Source organism: Podarcis pityusensis (assembly GCF_964106645.2).
Source record: "Podarcis pityusensis genome assembly, chromosome: 3".
In the NCBI taxonomy this organism is placed as follows: Eukaryota; Metazoa; Chordata; class Lepidosauria; order Squamata; family Lacertidae; genus Podarcis; species Podarcis pityusensis.
The window spans coordinates 3,033,280-3,048,509 of NC_138026.1; positions in this window are offsets into that span (position 1 = coordinate 3,033,280).

A 15,230-nucleotide genomic window follows, 5' to 3' on the forward strand; every position below is an offset into this window, starting at 1 on the left:
GGCAAGCTAGCATTCCCCGCTGAATGATACTTTGCAAGTGATAGCCATAGCTCTTCCAATGTGTATTGCTCCTCTATGACCTTCTTTCTATAACCCAAAACAGAATTGCCTGATGGACTTACCTGAAGGAGAGTTTCATTTTGAGATAGTTCCATGATTACAGTACATAGGAAGACAAAGCCATGAAAGTGTGCAAGATCCACAGATACTACATTACAATCTACATCCAAGGCTAAAAGTTTCAACAGTAGTGGCCAAGCCCTTGAAACTGGAGGAGGAAGACTGAAGCTGTTCCCCACTTCCGCTCTCAACTTTATTTGAATTTTAAGGCTCGTATCAATTCTACTGGATCCAGCTTCTGTCCAGGTCCATTGGAAAAGTAGAGCATGTGTGTCCTTCATTCTCTCTTAGAAAGAAGTGACCAGAGGGGATGGTGCTTATGGCACATGCTCTAGAATACAAATTTACCCATAAATATATTAGTGGGGTAGGGAAGCTTTTAATGTTTAATAGATTATTGTATTTTAATAATCTGTTGGAAGGTGCCCAAAGTGGCTGGGGAATAAGTAATAATAATAATAATAATAATAATAATGCCAATATATTTCACTTCTGGCAACCAATGTGCCCCTTTGGTTTCAGATAGTACATAGGTAAAAGACCCTTGACAGTTAAGTCCAGTTGCGAACGACTCAGGGCTGTGCTGCTCATCTTGCTTTACTGGCCGAGGGAGCCAACATTTGTCCGCAGACAGTTTTTCCGGGTCATGTGGCCAGCATGACTAAGCCGCTTCTGGCGAAACCAGAGCAGCGCATGGAAACGTTGTTTACCTTCCCGCCGGAGTGGTACCTATTTATCTACTTGCACTTTTTGGCATGCTTTCGAACTGCTAGGTTAGCAGGAGCAGGGACCAAGTAAAGGGAGCTCACCCTATTGCGGGGATTCGAACCGTTGACCTTCTGATCGGCAACCCCAAGAGGCTCAGTGGTTTAGACCACAGCGTCACCTGCGTCCCTAGTACATGGGTAAAGTAAAGGTAAAGGTACCCCTGCCCGTATGGGCCAGTCTTGACAGACTCTAGGGTTGTGCGCCCATCTCACTCAAGAGGCCGGGGGCCAGCGCTGTCCGGAGACACTTCCGGGTCACGTGGCTAGCGTGACAAGCTGCATCTGGCGAGCCAGCGCAGCACATGGAAACGCCGTTTACCTTCCCGCTAGTAAGCGGTCCCTATTTATCTACTTCCACCCGGAGGTGCTTTCGAACTGCTAGGTTGGCAGGCGCTGGGACCGAGCAATGGGAGCGCACCCCGCCGCAGGGATTCGAACCGCCAACCTTTCGATCGGCAAGCCCTAGGCGCTGAGGCTTTTACCCACAGCGCCACCCGCGTCCCAGTACATGGGTAGACAAGTCTAAATAGCCTGGGACACAAATTTCCACAGCCCTCTAGCAGCTATGGTGGCTCATTTACCAGAAGTAATGCATTTAGCATTAAGACTGGAAGTGTATACTTGATTCTGACCAAACTAAGCCTCCTAGAGCAAAAGCTTCCAAGGAGGCTGAGTTTGGTGAGAATCAAGGATACTCTTCCAGACTTAATCGTAATATGTTACTTGTGATAAATGAAACCACCATTAGGCCTGGTTTGAGGGCCAGAGTGTGATGGTGCCTTTACCTTGCGGTATATCATGGGTGGGACTTGCCTTCACCTGACTCTGCTGCCAGTGCCCGGCGTGCCAAAGCTACATTGGCCCCGCGAGGCACTGGGGTGAAATTGACTCAGCTCCCTGGCTTTTTAGAGTCTTCTACCCATGTACTATCTGAAACCAAAGGGGCGCATTAGTTGTAAGATGGGGATTTTTTGTGTGCTCTCCTACCCATATACTGGGACGCGGGTGGCACTGTGGGTTAAACCACAGAGCCTAGGACTTGCTCAGAAGGTTGGCAGTTTGAATCCCTGCGATGGGGTGAGCCTCATTGCTCGGTCCCTTCTCCTGTCAACCTAGCAGTTCGAAAGCACGTCAAAGTGCAAGTAGATAAATAGGTACCACTCCAGCGGGAAGGTAAATGGCGTTTCTGTGCGCTGCTCTGGTTCGCCAGAAGCGGCTTAGTCATGCTGGCCACATGACCCGGAAGCTGTACACCGGATCCCTCAGCCTATAGAGTGAGATGAGTGCCGCAACCCCAGAGTCGGTCACGACTGGACCTAATGGTCAGGGGGCCCTTTACCTTTACCTTTACTCATATACTACACAATTCCATCCATCTCAAAAGTGTTTTCTCCCACTCTCAGCTTTTCAGAATTGGTTGTAACACAAACATGATGGAATAGTGATCCAACAGTGCAACACAGTTTAAGAAATGCTGTCACAAGCCTATAAAATGTGTATTTTGTGACACCACCACTGGCTCTAACGATACAGCTCTCTCAGGGCCTGCTTTGCAGTGGTAACCATGAAATCATTACAGCTGCTCAGAAATCCACTGCCGGTAAAGTCTTGTGGAAAGCGGAGGTTCAGTGCTACCCTGTCTCTCCTGCTCTCTTGCATACCCACAATTCTGGGTAGGTGTCATGGAGAGAGTCCACGTTCCCAGAGAGATCACCCAATAGCTTGCTCAGATGCTTGTGTTTCTAGAATTGCTTTTAATTATAAAGCTTTAGACTTCATAATTAGGGTTCATTAAATGCTTGACACTGATGTCCACCTTGCATTTATTGTTTCAGATTAATTTAGCAGAGCAGAGCTGGCACCTATTTACATTTTCCAGCTTTTTCAAGACAAATTTACATAAGAAATACCTAATTCTATGTAATTAGCATGCCTGTGATATACCTAGGTTTTGTTTTATGACAGTACTGGTGGTCTTGTACAGTTTCAAATAGTGCTATATTCTGTGCAAGGATGCCAACAGGGCTCTTTCAGGTCTTTTCTTCCTCTTAAATAGATAATGATGTGGTTAGTTCATTTATTTATTTTTACCCCCAGGGAATGTATTTATTTTATTCCACATAGTTGTTATGAGATTCTAGTCAGGAGATTAGCATTATGGGGGAGAGTTTCAGAAGATAGTGTTTTATTGGTATGGCACATTTACAGGCTGATTTTCTATTCTCTCTTATCAATCTTCAAGGGACATAGCCTTTTATTGGAAAATGCTGAATTTCTATCCAGCTGATGAGAAAAATGAATGCTGTGAAGGTTTGATGCTAACCTCTGGCGTGTCTTAGTGTTTTGGACTATCAGCTTGGATGAAAAAGCATAAAGGGATGTAGAAAACCTCTTAGAGGAGGTGAAATTCACACTAGGGGCTTGACTGGGGATGCAAAATGGACAAAATTAAAGGGAGGGGGTAAAGAAAATTACAAGAAAGAGTGAAAAGAAGGCACAAAAAGGGTTAGTTTGGTAGCAGTCAGAATAAGTCAAATGCAACAGGATTGAACCTGCGCCGTGTATGTAAAAGACTGAAATGAAGAAAAGCCCTGGATTACTTTGTTCTTCAATATTGAATCCTACCTCCCCAAGTGGAATAGAGCATGAAATATGACAGAGATAAGCCAAGATTGAAAACAGCCATAAAATATATTTAAAAAAGAATCCTTGAAAGGGTTATGAAGTTTTCTGGAAAAGTAAATTGAAACTGAAATTACACTGGACAAAACTTAGTAAGTCCCAGGGTGCAGTCCCAGAGGGAAGTCTCTCTAGAAGGGAAGACCCATTAAACTTAGCACCTTACTTCGGAGGGAACTATGTTTAGGACCAAGTTGCTAACCACGTGAATATGACCTATGTAAATCATGGGATAAATTGATTTTTGTTTTTGTTTTTAGTATATGTATCCATTGTTTGCTAAGGTCACACATTTGATGTACTATGTGCTCATTTTGCTTGTAAAAAATTAATTTTATAGTTAGTATTTTGACCTGGTTTTGTCAAATGACAAAATACCAACTAAGGAATGTAGGAGATATAAGGCACATTGTAATGAGAGGCCAGACATTATGCTCTGAGTTCCAGAACCTAAACATGTCTCACCTGGTCATCCTGTGCTTCAACACCTTTAGACCTGGTGCCTACAGGCCATTTTTTCTAGACAGTTCCCCCCACACCAATGAATGAATGAATGAATGAATGAATGTAGACACAGTTCTGTCCAGGCCAGCATCCTGATGGAGATGCAAAGTGACTCCTGTCCAGCCATCTGATTATTCAATGGGAGTAAAGACTCCCATCTCTGCATGGATCTGCTGAGGAGGGGTGCTCTTTCTCTGTGCACCTGTGTTTGTGAGAGTATGGGATGGCCACAGCTACTTTTGGCCACACCCACTGCAAGCATCTGGCCCCTGAAAGGTTGGCCAATGATGAATGTGGTCCTTGGACTAAAAATGCTTCACCGCTCCTGCGTTAGAGGGAAAGGAAGAGTATAGGTAGGTAAAGTAAGGTGTGGGATCCCTGGATGGTTAAGTCCAGCTGAATTCAACTATGGGTTGCATCACTCACCTCTGCTTTCAGGCCGAGATAGCCAGCGTTTGTCTGCAGACAGCTTTTCTGGGTTATGTGGCCAGCATGACTAAACTGCTTCTGGTGCATGGAGCACCGTGACTGAAGCCAGAGCGCACGGAAATGCCATTTACCTTCCTGCCGCAGTAGTACCTATTTATCTACTTGCACTGGTATGCTTTCGAGCTGCTAGGTTGGCAGGAGCTGGGACAAAGCATCCGTCACACAAATTCGAACTGCTGACATTCTGATTGGCAAGCTCAAGAGGTACAGTGGTTTAGACCACATTGCCACCCACGTGGGAGAGAATACAGTGTTGCTGTCGCCTAAAGCACTCAACATAGGATTATCTCCCCTCCACTTTATCATGATGAAACTCATAGCAACCACAGTCTCAAGTGAGGCCATGGGCTTAGCCGGGGGATGGGGGGCAGCTGCCCCACTTAAATCAAGTAAACAAATAAAAGTAAATAAATAAAAATACTTAACTAACTCACCAATTTTGTTGCAGATAACTCAGTTCTGCCCCATACCTAAAATAAAGTCTGCCTATGCCCATGAGTGAGGCCAGTGTGTAGATAAGGTTGTCAAATATCATGAACACAATCCAGACAACACTTTTTCAGACCCTTGATTCCAGGTGGGCGCATGTGAGGCAGCAACCATGCAGAAGTGAAGCAGGTCCAGTATTTTCTGGTCGGTGTCTGATGGGAAATCACATGGTAACTCCATGTATGCTGCCTTGAGTGATGGAAGATGGGCTAGGTGACCTTAAATAATAAACAGGAGCAATGGAAGTGCATGTAAAAGTCAGACTTTGCAAACAATGGGACTTTAAGGTGTTTAGGTTAGGCTGGGATTGTGCCCCATATTTCATAGAATCATAGAATTGTAGGCTGTGTTGCTACTGGTGCCCTCAATACTAAGATAGGCTTGACGTATTTCAGAGTGAGAATCCGGACACAAAAGTTGTTTTTGAGTTATCTTTAAGAAAAAACTGCCGATATGGGTTGCCATACATCTGGATTTTCCTGGGCATTTTGCCGATTTCTGCCCAGATACTGTTTCCGACTGCAGTATTCCCAGAATGTCCAGGAAATTCCACAAATATGGCAATCCTCACTAAGATTAATGCGGGAAACTGTTGTACTGATCCAACAACCCAAACAATGGGATAAATGGAAGAGGTCGTTGAAAACTGATTGGGAAAACCCAATTAATTTGGATTGTATGGGGAATTGTTCAGCTAAGGAGGTTTATACTAGTACTGCAGTTTTACTTCAGTTGGCAGAGTACAGTAGGCTGACTGAGGAGATTGTGGTTGACTGTTTGTGATTATATACTTGCATTTTAAAACAATGAACTCTGTTATCTGGTAGGCTGGGAGATTGCTTTTTAATTTTGCCATATGGCCTGCTGCCATCTTGCTGAGGCTGTTTGTTGTTTCTGATACCAGTTAATAAAAAGCGAGCAGCTTGAATTTTCAATGCTGGCTGACAGCCAGTTCATAGCATAAAATCTTTTTCTTCTAAAGATTATTTGCTACTTCCCTGGCAAAAAGGAGGGACATTTAGACCCTGCCCTTCATGCCCTAGAGAAACCTATTTCACCTCTGTGTATGTAAACATTAAAAAAATTAACGTTAAACCTGAACAAAGAAATATGGACCATGCATTAAAGATGCAGCTAGTGACGCTTATCAGTCTGCTTGTGTCAGAAATGGGCTGCAATTCTCCTTGGGAGAAATTACAAATTTCAGCATAAAATAATCAGTTGCTGCAAAACCCCAAACATTTAAAATTCTAAAATTAGTATTTTCCTCAAAGCAAACTTACAGGTTCACAACTTTGCATCATTTTGGTTTAACTTTATTTCAATTTACTTATTCTCAGCTCACATAATGTTTTATTACCTCTTCTCTCCTTTAAATGATTGTTTCAGTGAACTGCATTCTGATACTATCATTATCATCATTATCATTATTAGTCACTTTATGCACAAAAAGTAACCCATTTATTTAAATGGAGAGAAAAATGGGAAATCATAATTTTAAACAAGGTGTTCATGTGCTATAGTGATTCCTTTGGTAGCATCCAGAAGCCGTTTTCATTAAAGAAAAGGCACACACACACACACACAATATCTTCTGATTTAGGGTGACAAAATACTGTAGCCCAACTTGTTAATGCACCTGATGCCCTAATCTACCAATATATTTACTTAGAAGTAGAAGTTACAGTTGCCAACCCTTTTCTCCAGTATTGGAAAAAGCAAACAACACACACAACAACAACAACAACAACAACAACAACAACAACAACAACTCATTTCTAATTCAATGAAAGTGCAGTTCACAATCCAATGGGCAGAAAGTGGAGTCCATTTTTCTATTGTTCATACTACAAGTCCGTCCCAAATAAGGATTTTACCTTGACGTTTATCCCTTTCTGTGATATCAAGTGCTTTGATCTACCACTTTTTGACAGTTTGCACCATGGCCAAGTTCCAGGGTTGGGATAGATCATCTTACAGAGGTCTGATAAGGGAACCTGTTGGTGAAGCCCAGTTGTTTTTGGTGGGTCTGGCAGTGGAGTCTAGATAAAAAGCAAAACAATTTACAGTGGTCCCTCGGTTTAAGAACAGTCCGGTTTAAGAATGATTCGGTTTACAAACTCCACAAAACTGGAAATAGTGTCTTGGTTTGAGAACTTTACCTCAGTCTAAGGGCGGAAGCTGAACAGTGGAAGGGCACCGGCGGCGGGAGGCCTCAGGTAAAGTGCGCCTCGGTTTAAGAACGGTTTTGGTTTAAGAACGGACTTCCGGAATGGATTAAGTTCGTAAACCGAGGTACCACTGTATTCACCTAAACTGTACAGCACCTCCCCCCCCATCCCCAAATATCCAGTGGCTCAGGGTGAAAAACAAGCTACAACAATTTCCCCTCTCCCTTTTCTGGCATAAGCAAAGGATTTATTTTGCTTTTCTGGTTAGTTAGCAATTGTAATATAATTGCCTTCCAAACTGCATTGTTAGGCCCTGATAATATCTATTTCCGCATCAGACTTAGTTTTGAAGCATAATGGTGCATGTTATAAACTGTACGAAAGAGCCCTGAGCTGTTTAGGCATGTTCCAAATGTTTCTGCTTAAGGCAGTTTGCTTCAGTGATACATAAATGCTACACTGGTTGTTCAGGACCACAAATGAACTGTCACCAGTGCAGAGTTGATGGGGGGGAGTCCCCCCCCCCGCAAACAAGACAAAGGATACATATAAGTAAATAGGTTGGTAGAAACTTTGGGCTTCCTCTAATGTGTGCTAGAGAAGGCATAGAACATGAAAATAAAGAGAACAGGAGCTCAAGAAAACATATTCTGAAAATATGGAACCATTGTTTTAGAGCCATGGGTTAGGGTTACATGAAACAGTCAAAAGTTTAAAAGTAACAAAGGCCTTTTCCACAGACCATGTTGATAGAACAAGCAAACACGTTTGATTATTTTGCCACCATCACCACCACTCCCAGCTGCCTATAACAAGTAGAAATGTTGTTAGATAAGGGACAACTCTGTTTCCTGTTAACAGTGCTATCCTATTAGCCCTGATCTCCATCTGCTGGTGGGGCTGGGGGTCATTACTAAATTCTATTGCACCATCAGTACAAGAAGAAACACCAACATTGTTAATTTATGCTGGAGTTGCACCACTGTGCAGATAGTATATACAGGCATCCCTGTATTTACGTGGGCTTACGTGAAATCGGGTACAGTAGGGAGCTCTCCAGCTCTCTCCTGCCATTTCCTGGTTTGCTTGGATGCTTTAGTTGAGCTTCCTGCATTGCAGGGGGTTGGACTAGATGACCCCTGTGGTCCCTTCCCACTGTACAATTCTGTGATTCTATTTGTTTATGTGCGTATAACATGCATAAGTGGAGGGATGCCTGTAGTGCTCATGTAACCCCAGAAAGACACTACTGATACCTGCAGAAAATTTAGACCATCTTGGGTTGGGAAGGGAATCCTTTGCTCCTTAAGGGTTTAGTTCTGCACTCAATAACAGCGAAAAAGGTAGCATAAATTTTCATTCTCCGTGCCTCCACAGCCTCACCTGGGGATGGGGTTCTCTCAGGAGACAAAAACAGCGACCTACCAAGACTGTGGAAGCCTCCATATGGGAACACAAACAGCAAAAGCAGGTAAGTGGGAGAGAGGCAACTGGCTGGAGGCGGGTGGGAGGGTAGGACTGGTCCCTTGGTATTCATTTTTAATTATCATCATTATTATTTTAATCCACCCTTCACCCTAAGGTCCTATTACATGTTACAATTAAAACACAACACTAAAAACAGTTTTATTATTATTTATTAATTAAATTTGAATACAGCCCTTCGTCCAAAGATCACAGGGTGGTTCACAACATAAAAATAAAAAATGAGGAACACAAAATACACCACCAAACCAACTGATATCCCTCCCTCCCACAAACACATTTATAATGCAATAGTATGGTCAGCCAGTCAAAGGCCTGGTTATAGAGAAATGTTCTTGCCTTTTCTGCATTTTGGCTAAGCTTTGGCATGAGCATGTCAAGTTACTATTCTGGGAAGGGGCACCCTAAGTGTACATGACCCCGTCTACATATAAGTGTATATGACGCCTTTTACATATCACAATATGGATCCTTTGTCATAAGTGGATGCATGCTTTCAAGATCTGAATAAGAGGGCAGTTGTTGAAAACATTAGTGTTCTCATAGTTCCCAAGCCAGATTCCACAATCCACGCCTAGAAAGAAACACAAATCATTCCAGAGTTTTAAAAGCAAGGCCACTCCTATCTGATAGGAAGATCTGCCCTTGAAAATACAAGAATCTGCATGCCAAGAGGAGAACATTTTCAAGAACTTACATAAGGAACTCCACCTCTGCCTGTTCCAAGCTCCAATCAAGATCAGTAGAAAGTGTTTTGAACTAAACTATACTGTCAAAAGAAAAACACTCCTTTTGCCTCCCCCTTCAATTGCATGAATTCAGAACCCTCAGGATGTTCACTTACCAATACTTCCAGAACAGTTCTAAAGAATGTAATTGGGAGTAGAAAACAGAAAGAGATACAGTGGGTTTGGGAAGGATTTTAATAGGATTTTATAAAGCTTAGTTCTAACAAAAGTATGGACTTTAATAGATTGCTTTTTAAAAATAAAAGAATTCTCTCGCAGGGAAAATCCTATTCAAATACAAATTGCTTCATTGATCGGCAAGATTGATATATTCTTCTCTGAGTAGAAAAGGGTGAAATCCTTTCTTCGTGTAAGTCTAATTATGATGCCAAACCTCCACTTGGGAGTTCCTTCCTTCCCATGTGGCCTTGGGCAATCAAAGTCCTTTCTTGATCCAGTGGCAAATTAGGGTTTAGCACTGTATTATTTCTCTCTTTCCTCACAGGAAATTCAGTGATTCAGTCGCAGAATGTAATGGAGTCTCAAAACACCATCTAGCAGAGTTCATTATACCCATCTAATGTTTGATAAATTACCTAGCCTTGTCTTTTAAAATAGTCTAGAAATACTAACATTAAATGATGTGATCCATTGCCTACCCCCAAGGGTGCAAGAGTGGGGAAATAGGGGGCTCCAAAGAGGCCCTCGGTCACTCATGCATGGCATGCCAGCCATTATTTGCAGCGGGAAGCACATATGAGTGTAGAGCAGGGGTAGGCAACCTAAGGCCCGGGGGCCGGATCTGGCCCAATCGCCTTCTCAATCTGGCCCCCGGACGGTCTGGGAATCAGCGTGTTTTTACATGAGTAGAATGTGACCTTTTATTTAAAATGCATATCTAGGGTATTTGTGGGGCCTGCCTGGTGTTTTTACATGAGTAGAATGTGTGCTTTTATTTAAAACGCATCTCTGGTTATTTGTGGGGCATAGGAATTCATTCAGGGTTTTTTCTAAATATAGTCCGGCCCCCCACAAGGTCTGAGGAACAGTGAATCGGCCCCCTGCTGAAAAAGTTTGCTGACCCCTGGTGTAGAGTCTAACCAACCCACCGTTTTTGTGGGCTGCTGTACCCACCCGTCCTTGGATGTCTACATTTGCAATGCTGAAGTTGTCTGCTAATGTCTTAGGGTTGATTTACGTGTGCATGCCTATCATTTTATAATTTCCTTACTTGCATTTGTGAAAGCAATCGCAGATCAAACACCAAAGCTTAAAAAAACAAACCCTACTGTTGTCAACGCAAACACATTTTACACTGCAGCCGTATCATACATGCAGTGAAGAAAAGGGCTGTGCATACATTTCCATTTACTCTGGCTCCAGGGCACTCCCATTGCTGTGTCTGAAGCCACGTTCACATGAGTTTAGCCACAATCTATATCTATTCTATAGTTTCTGGAGAAATACAGCAGTTGGATGCATTTTCCCTCAAGCAAGCTTGCATCTGATTTGAAAATGTAAGCTGTGTTCACATCGTAGTTAAGGTGCAGTGTATATATTTGATATAGCTGTTGCTCATGCAGGTGACAGCTTCACAAATAGGAGTTTGGAAGGTTGCAGGTACATCAGGTGAAGACATGCCCATCTCTCTGGTGTGTACAGCAATGTAAAAATGCAACCTGAAATACAGTAGTGGAAAACAACATCACTGCATTTTAAGCCACTAACTTGTACACAGCTAAAGTCACCAACTGGAGATAAATCAAATGAGCTAGATGTTTGTGTGAATTAACCCTTAGTGTTGTGACTCGCTTAATTTTCTGTATTTGGAATGAGGCGTATAAGAGATTCCTCCAGCAACCCTGGCCTTTTTTTTATCCCTAGCCCCTCAGCAGCAGCCTTCAGATGACTAGGGTATAGATAGATTACTTCCAAGCAAGTAAAAAATATTATTTTGCTTGCTGATTGTTTGGAAGAGGTTAGTATTTCTCTGAAGATGCAAAAGGTTGAGTTCAGGATATAGCTCTGATTTATCTCTTTTATGTGTCAAAGCCGTTATTTATTTGTCCTTATCTTGCATCCCAATCCCAAAGAAGGGCAGTGCCAAAGAATGCTCCAACTACCGCACAATTGCACTCATTTCACACGCTAGCAAGGTTATGCTTAAAATTCTACAAGGCAGGCTTAAGCAGTATGTGGACCGAGAACTCCCAGAAGTGCAAGCTGGATTTCGAAAGGGCAGAGGAACCAGAGACCAAATTGCAAACATGCGCTGGATTATGGAGAAAGCTAGAGAGTTCCAGAAAGACATCTACTTCTGCTTCATTGACTATGCAAAAGCCTTTGACTGTGTCGACCACAGCAAACTATGGCAAGTTCTTAAAGAAATGGGAGTGCCTGATCACCTCATCTGTCTCCTGAGAAATCTCTATGTGGGACAAGAAGCTACAGTTAGAACTGGATATGGAACAACTGATTGGTTCAAAATTGGGAAAGGAGTATGGCAAGGCTGTATATTGTCTCCCTGCTTATTTAACTTATATGCAGAATTCATCATGCAAAAGGCTGGGCTGGATGAATCCCAAACTGGAATTAAGATTGCCGGAAGAAATATCAACAACCTCAGATATATAGATGACACAACTCTGATGACAGAAAGTGAGGAGGAATTAAAAAACCTTTCAATGAGGGTGAAAGAGGAGAGCGCAAAATATGGTCTGAAGCTCAACATCAAAAAAACAAAGATCATGGCCACTGGGCCCATCACCTCCTGGCAAATAGAAGGGGAAGAAATGGAGGCAGTGAGAGATTTTACTTTCTTGGGCTCCATGATCACTGCAGATGGTGACAGCAGTCACGAAATTAAAAGACGCCGCCTGCTCCTTGGGAGAAAGGCGATGGCAAACCTAGACAGCATCTTAAAAAGCAGAGATGTCACTTTGCCAACAAAGGTCCAAATAGTTAAACCCATGGTTTTCCCAGTAGTGATGTATGGAAGTGAGAGCTGGACCATAAAGAAGGCTGGTCGCCGAAGAATTGATGCTTCTGAATTATGGTGCTGGAGGAGACTCTTGAGAGTCCCATGGACTGTAAGAAGATCAAACCTCTCCATTCTGAAGGAAATCAGCCCTGAGTGCTCACTGGAAGGACAGATCGTGAAGCTGAGGCTCCAATACTTTGGCCACCTCATGAGAAGAGAAGAATCCCTGGAAAAGACCCTGATGTTGGGAATCATAGAATCATAGAATCATAGAGTTGGAAGAGACCACAAGGGCCATCGAGTCCAACCCCCTGCCAAGCAGGAAACACCATCAGAGCACTCCTGACATATGGTTGTCAAGCCTCTGCTTAAAGACCTCCAAAGAAGGAGACTCCACCACACTCCTTGGCAGCAAATTCCACTGTTGAACAGCTCTTACTGTCAGGAAGTTCTTCCTAATGTTTAGGTGGAATCTTCTTTCTTGTAGTTTGGATTCATTGCTCCGTGTCCGCTTCTCTGGAGCAGCAGAAAACAACCTTTCTCCCTCCTCTATGTGACATCCTTTTATATATTGGAACATGGCTATCATATCACCCCTTAACCTCCTCTTCTCCAGGCTAAACATGCCCAGCTCCCTTAGCCGTTCCTCATAAGGCATCGTTTCCAGGCCTTTGACCATTTTGGTTGCCCTCCTCTGGACACGTTCCAGTTTGTCAGTGTCCTTCTTGAACTGTGGTGCCCAGAACTGGACACAGTACTCCAGGTGAGGTCTGACCAGAGCAGAATACAGTGGCACTATTACTTCCCTTGATCTAGATACTATACTCTTATTGATGAGGCCCAGAATTGCATTGGCTTTTTTAGCTGCCGCGTCACACTGTTGGCTCATGTCAAGTTTGTGGTCAACCAAGACTCCTAGATCCTTTTCACATGTACTGCTCTCAAGCCAGGTGTCACCCATCTTGTATTTGTGCCTCTCATTTTTTTTGCCCAAGTGCAATACTTTACATTTCTCCCTGTTAAAATTCATCTTGTTTGTTTTTGCCCAGATCTCTAATCTGTCAAGGTCGTTTTGAAGTGTGATCCTGTCCTCTGGGGTGTTAGCCACCCCTCCCAGTTTGGTGTCATCTGCAAATTTGATCAGGATGCCCTTGAGTCCATCATCCAAGTCGTTGATAAAGATGTTGAATAAGACCGGGCCCAAGACAGAACCCTGTGGCACCCCACTAGTCACTCTTCTCCAGGATGAAGAGGAACCATTGATGAGCACCCTTTGGGTTCGGTCAGTCAGCCAGTTACAAATCCACTGAGTGGTAGCATAGTCAAGACCGCATTTTACCAGCTTCTTTACAAGAATATCATGGGGCACCTTGTCAAATGCATTGCTGAAATCAAGGTAGGCTACATCCACTGCGTTCCCTTCATCTACCAGCCTTGTAATTCTGTCAAAAAACGAGATCAGGTTAGTCTGACATGACTTATTTTTCAGAAATCCATGCTGACTATTGGTGATCACAGCATTCCTTTCTAGGTGCTCACATACTGTTTGCTTAATGATCTGCTCCAGAATCTTCCCTGGTATTGATGTCAGACTGACTGGGCGGTAATTATTTGGGTCCTCTCTTTTCCCCTTTTTGAAAATAGGGACAACATTTGCCCTCCTCCAGTCTGCCGGGACTTCGCCTGTTCTCCAGGAATTCTCAAAGATGACTGCCAGTGGTTCTGAGATCACATCTGCCAGTTCTTTTAATACTCTTGGATGCAGTTCATCTGGCCCTGGAGACTTGAATACATCTAAACTAGCCAAGTATTCTTGTACTATCTCCTTAGTTATTCTGGGCTGTGTTTCCTCTGCTGAATCATTTGCTCCAAATTCTTCAGGTCGGGCATTGTTTTCTTTATCGGAGAAGACTGAGGCAAAGAAGGCATTGAGGAGTTCAGCCCTTTCTGTGTCCCCTGTTTGCATTTCACCATCCTCTCCTCTGAGTGACCCCACTGTTTCTTTGTTCTTCCTTTTGCTACGAACATACCCATAAAAGCCTTTTTTGTTGCTTTTAACCTCTCTAGCAAGCCTGAGTTCATTCTGTGCTTTAGCTTTTCTGACTTTGTGTCTACACGTGCTGGCTATTTGTTTGAATTCCTCTTTGGTGGTTTCCCCCCTTTTCCATTTTTTGTACACATCCTTTTTTAATCTTAACTCAGTTAAAAGTTCTTTAGATAGCCACCCTGGCTTCTTTAGGCACCTTCCATGTTTCCGTCTCATTGGTATTGCCTGAAGTTGTGCTTTTACGATCTCCCTCTTAACAAACTCCCAGCCATCATGAACTCCCTTTCCTTTTAGTGTTACTGTCCATGGGATCTCACCCAGCACTTCCCTAAGTTTTATGAAGTCGGCTTTCTTAAAGTCAAGAAATTGAGTCCTAGTATGCTTGGCTGCTCCTTTCCGCTGTATAGTAAACTTCAGAAGAGCATGATCACTCGCGCCTAATGATCCTTCCACTTCTACCCCACTAACCAGGTCATCAACATTGGTTAGGACCTGATCTAAAATGGCTGTTCCTCTTGTTGCTTCTCCCACTTTCTGGACAATGAAGTTGTCTGCAAGGCCAGTGAGGAATCTGTTTGACCTTATGCTCTTGGCTGAGTTTGACATCCAACAAATATCCGGGTAATTGAAGTCCCCCATTACTACTATCTCCCTTCCTTTTGCATGCTTGGCCATCTGTTCCAGGAAGGCATCATCTATGTCCTCCGTTTGGCTTGGGGATCTATAGTAAACTCCCACAATGAGGTCACTGTTATTCTTCTCTCCCTTAAT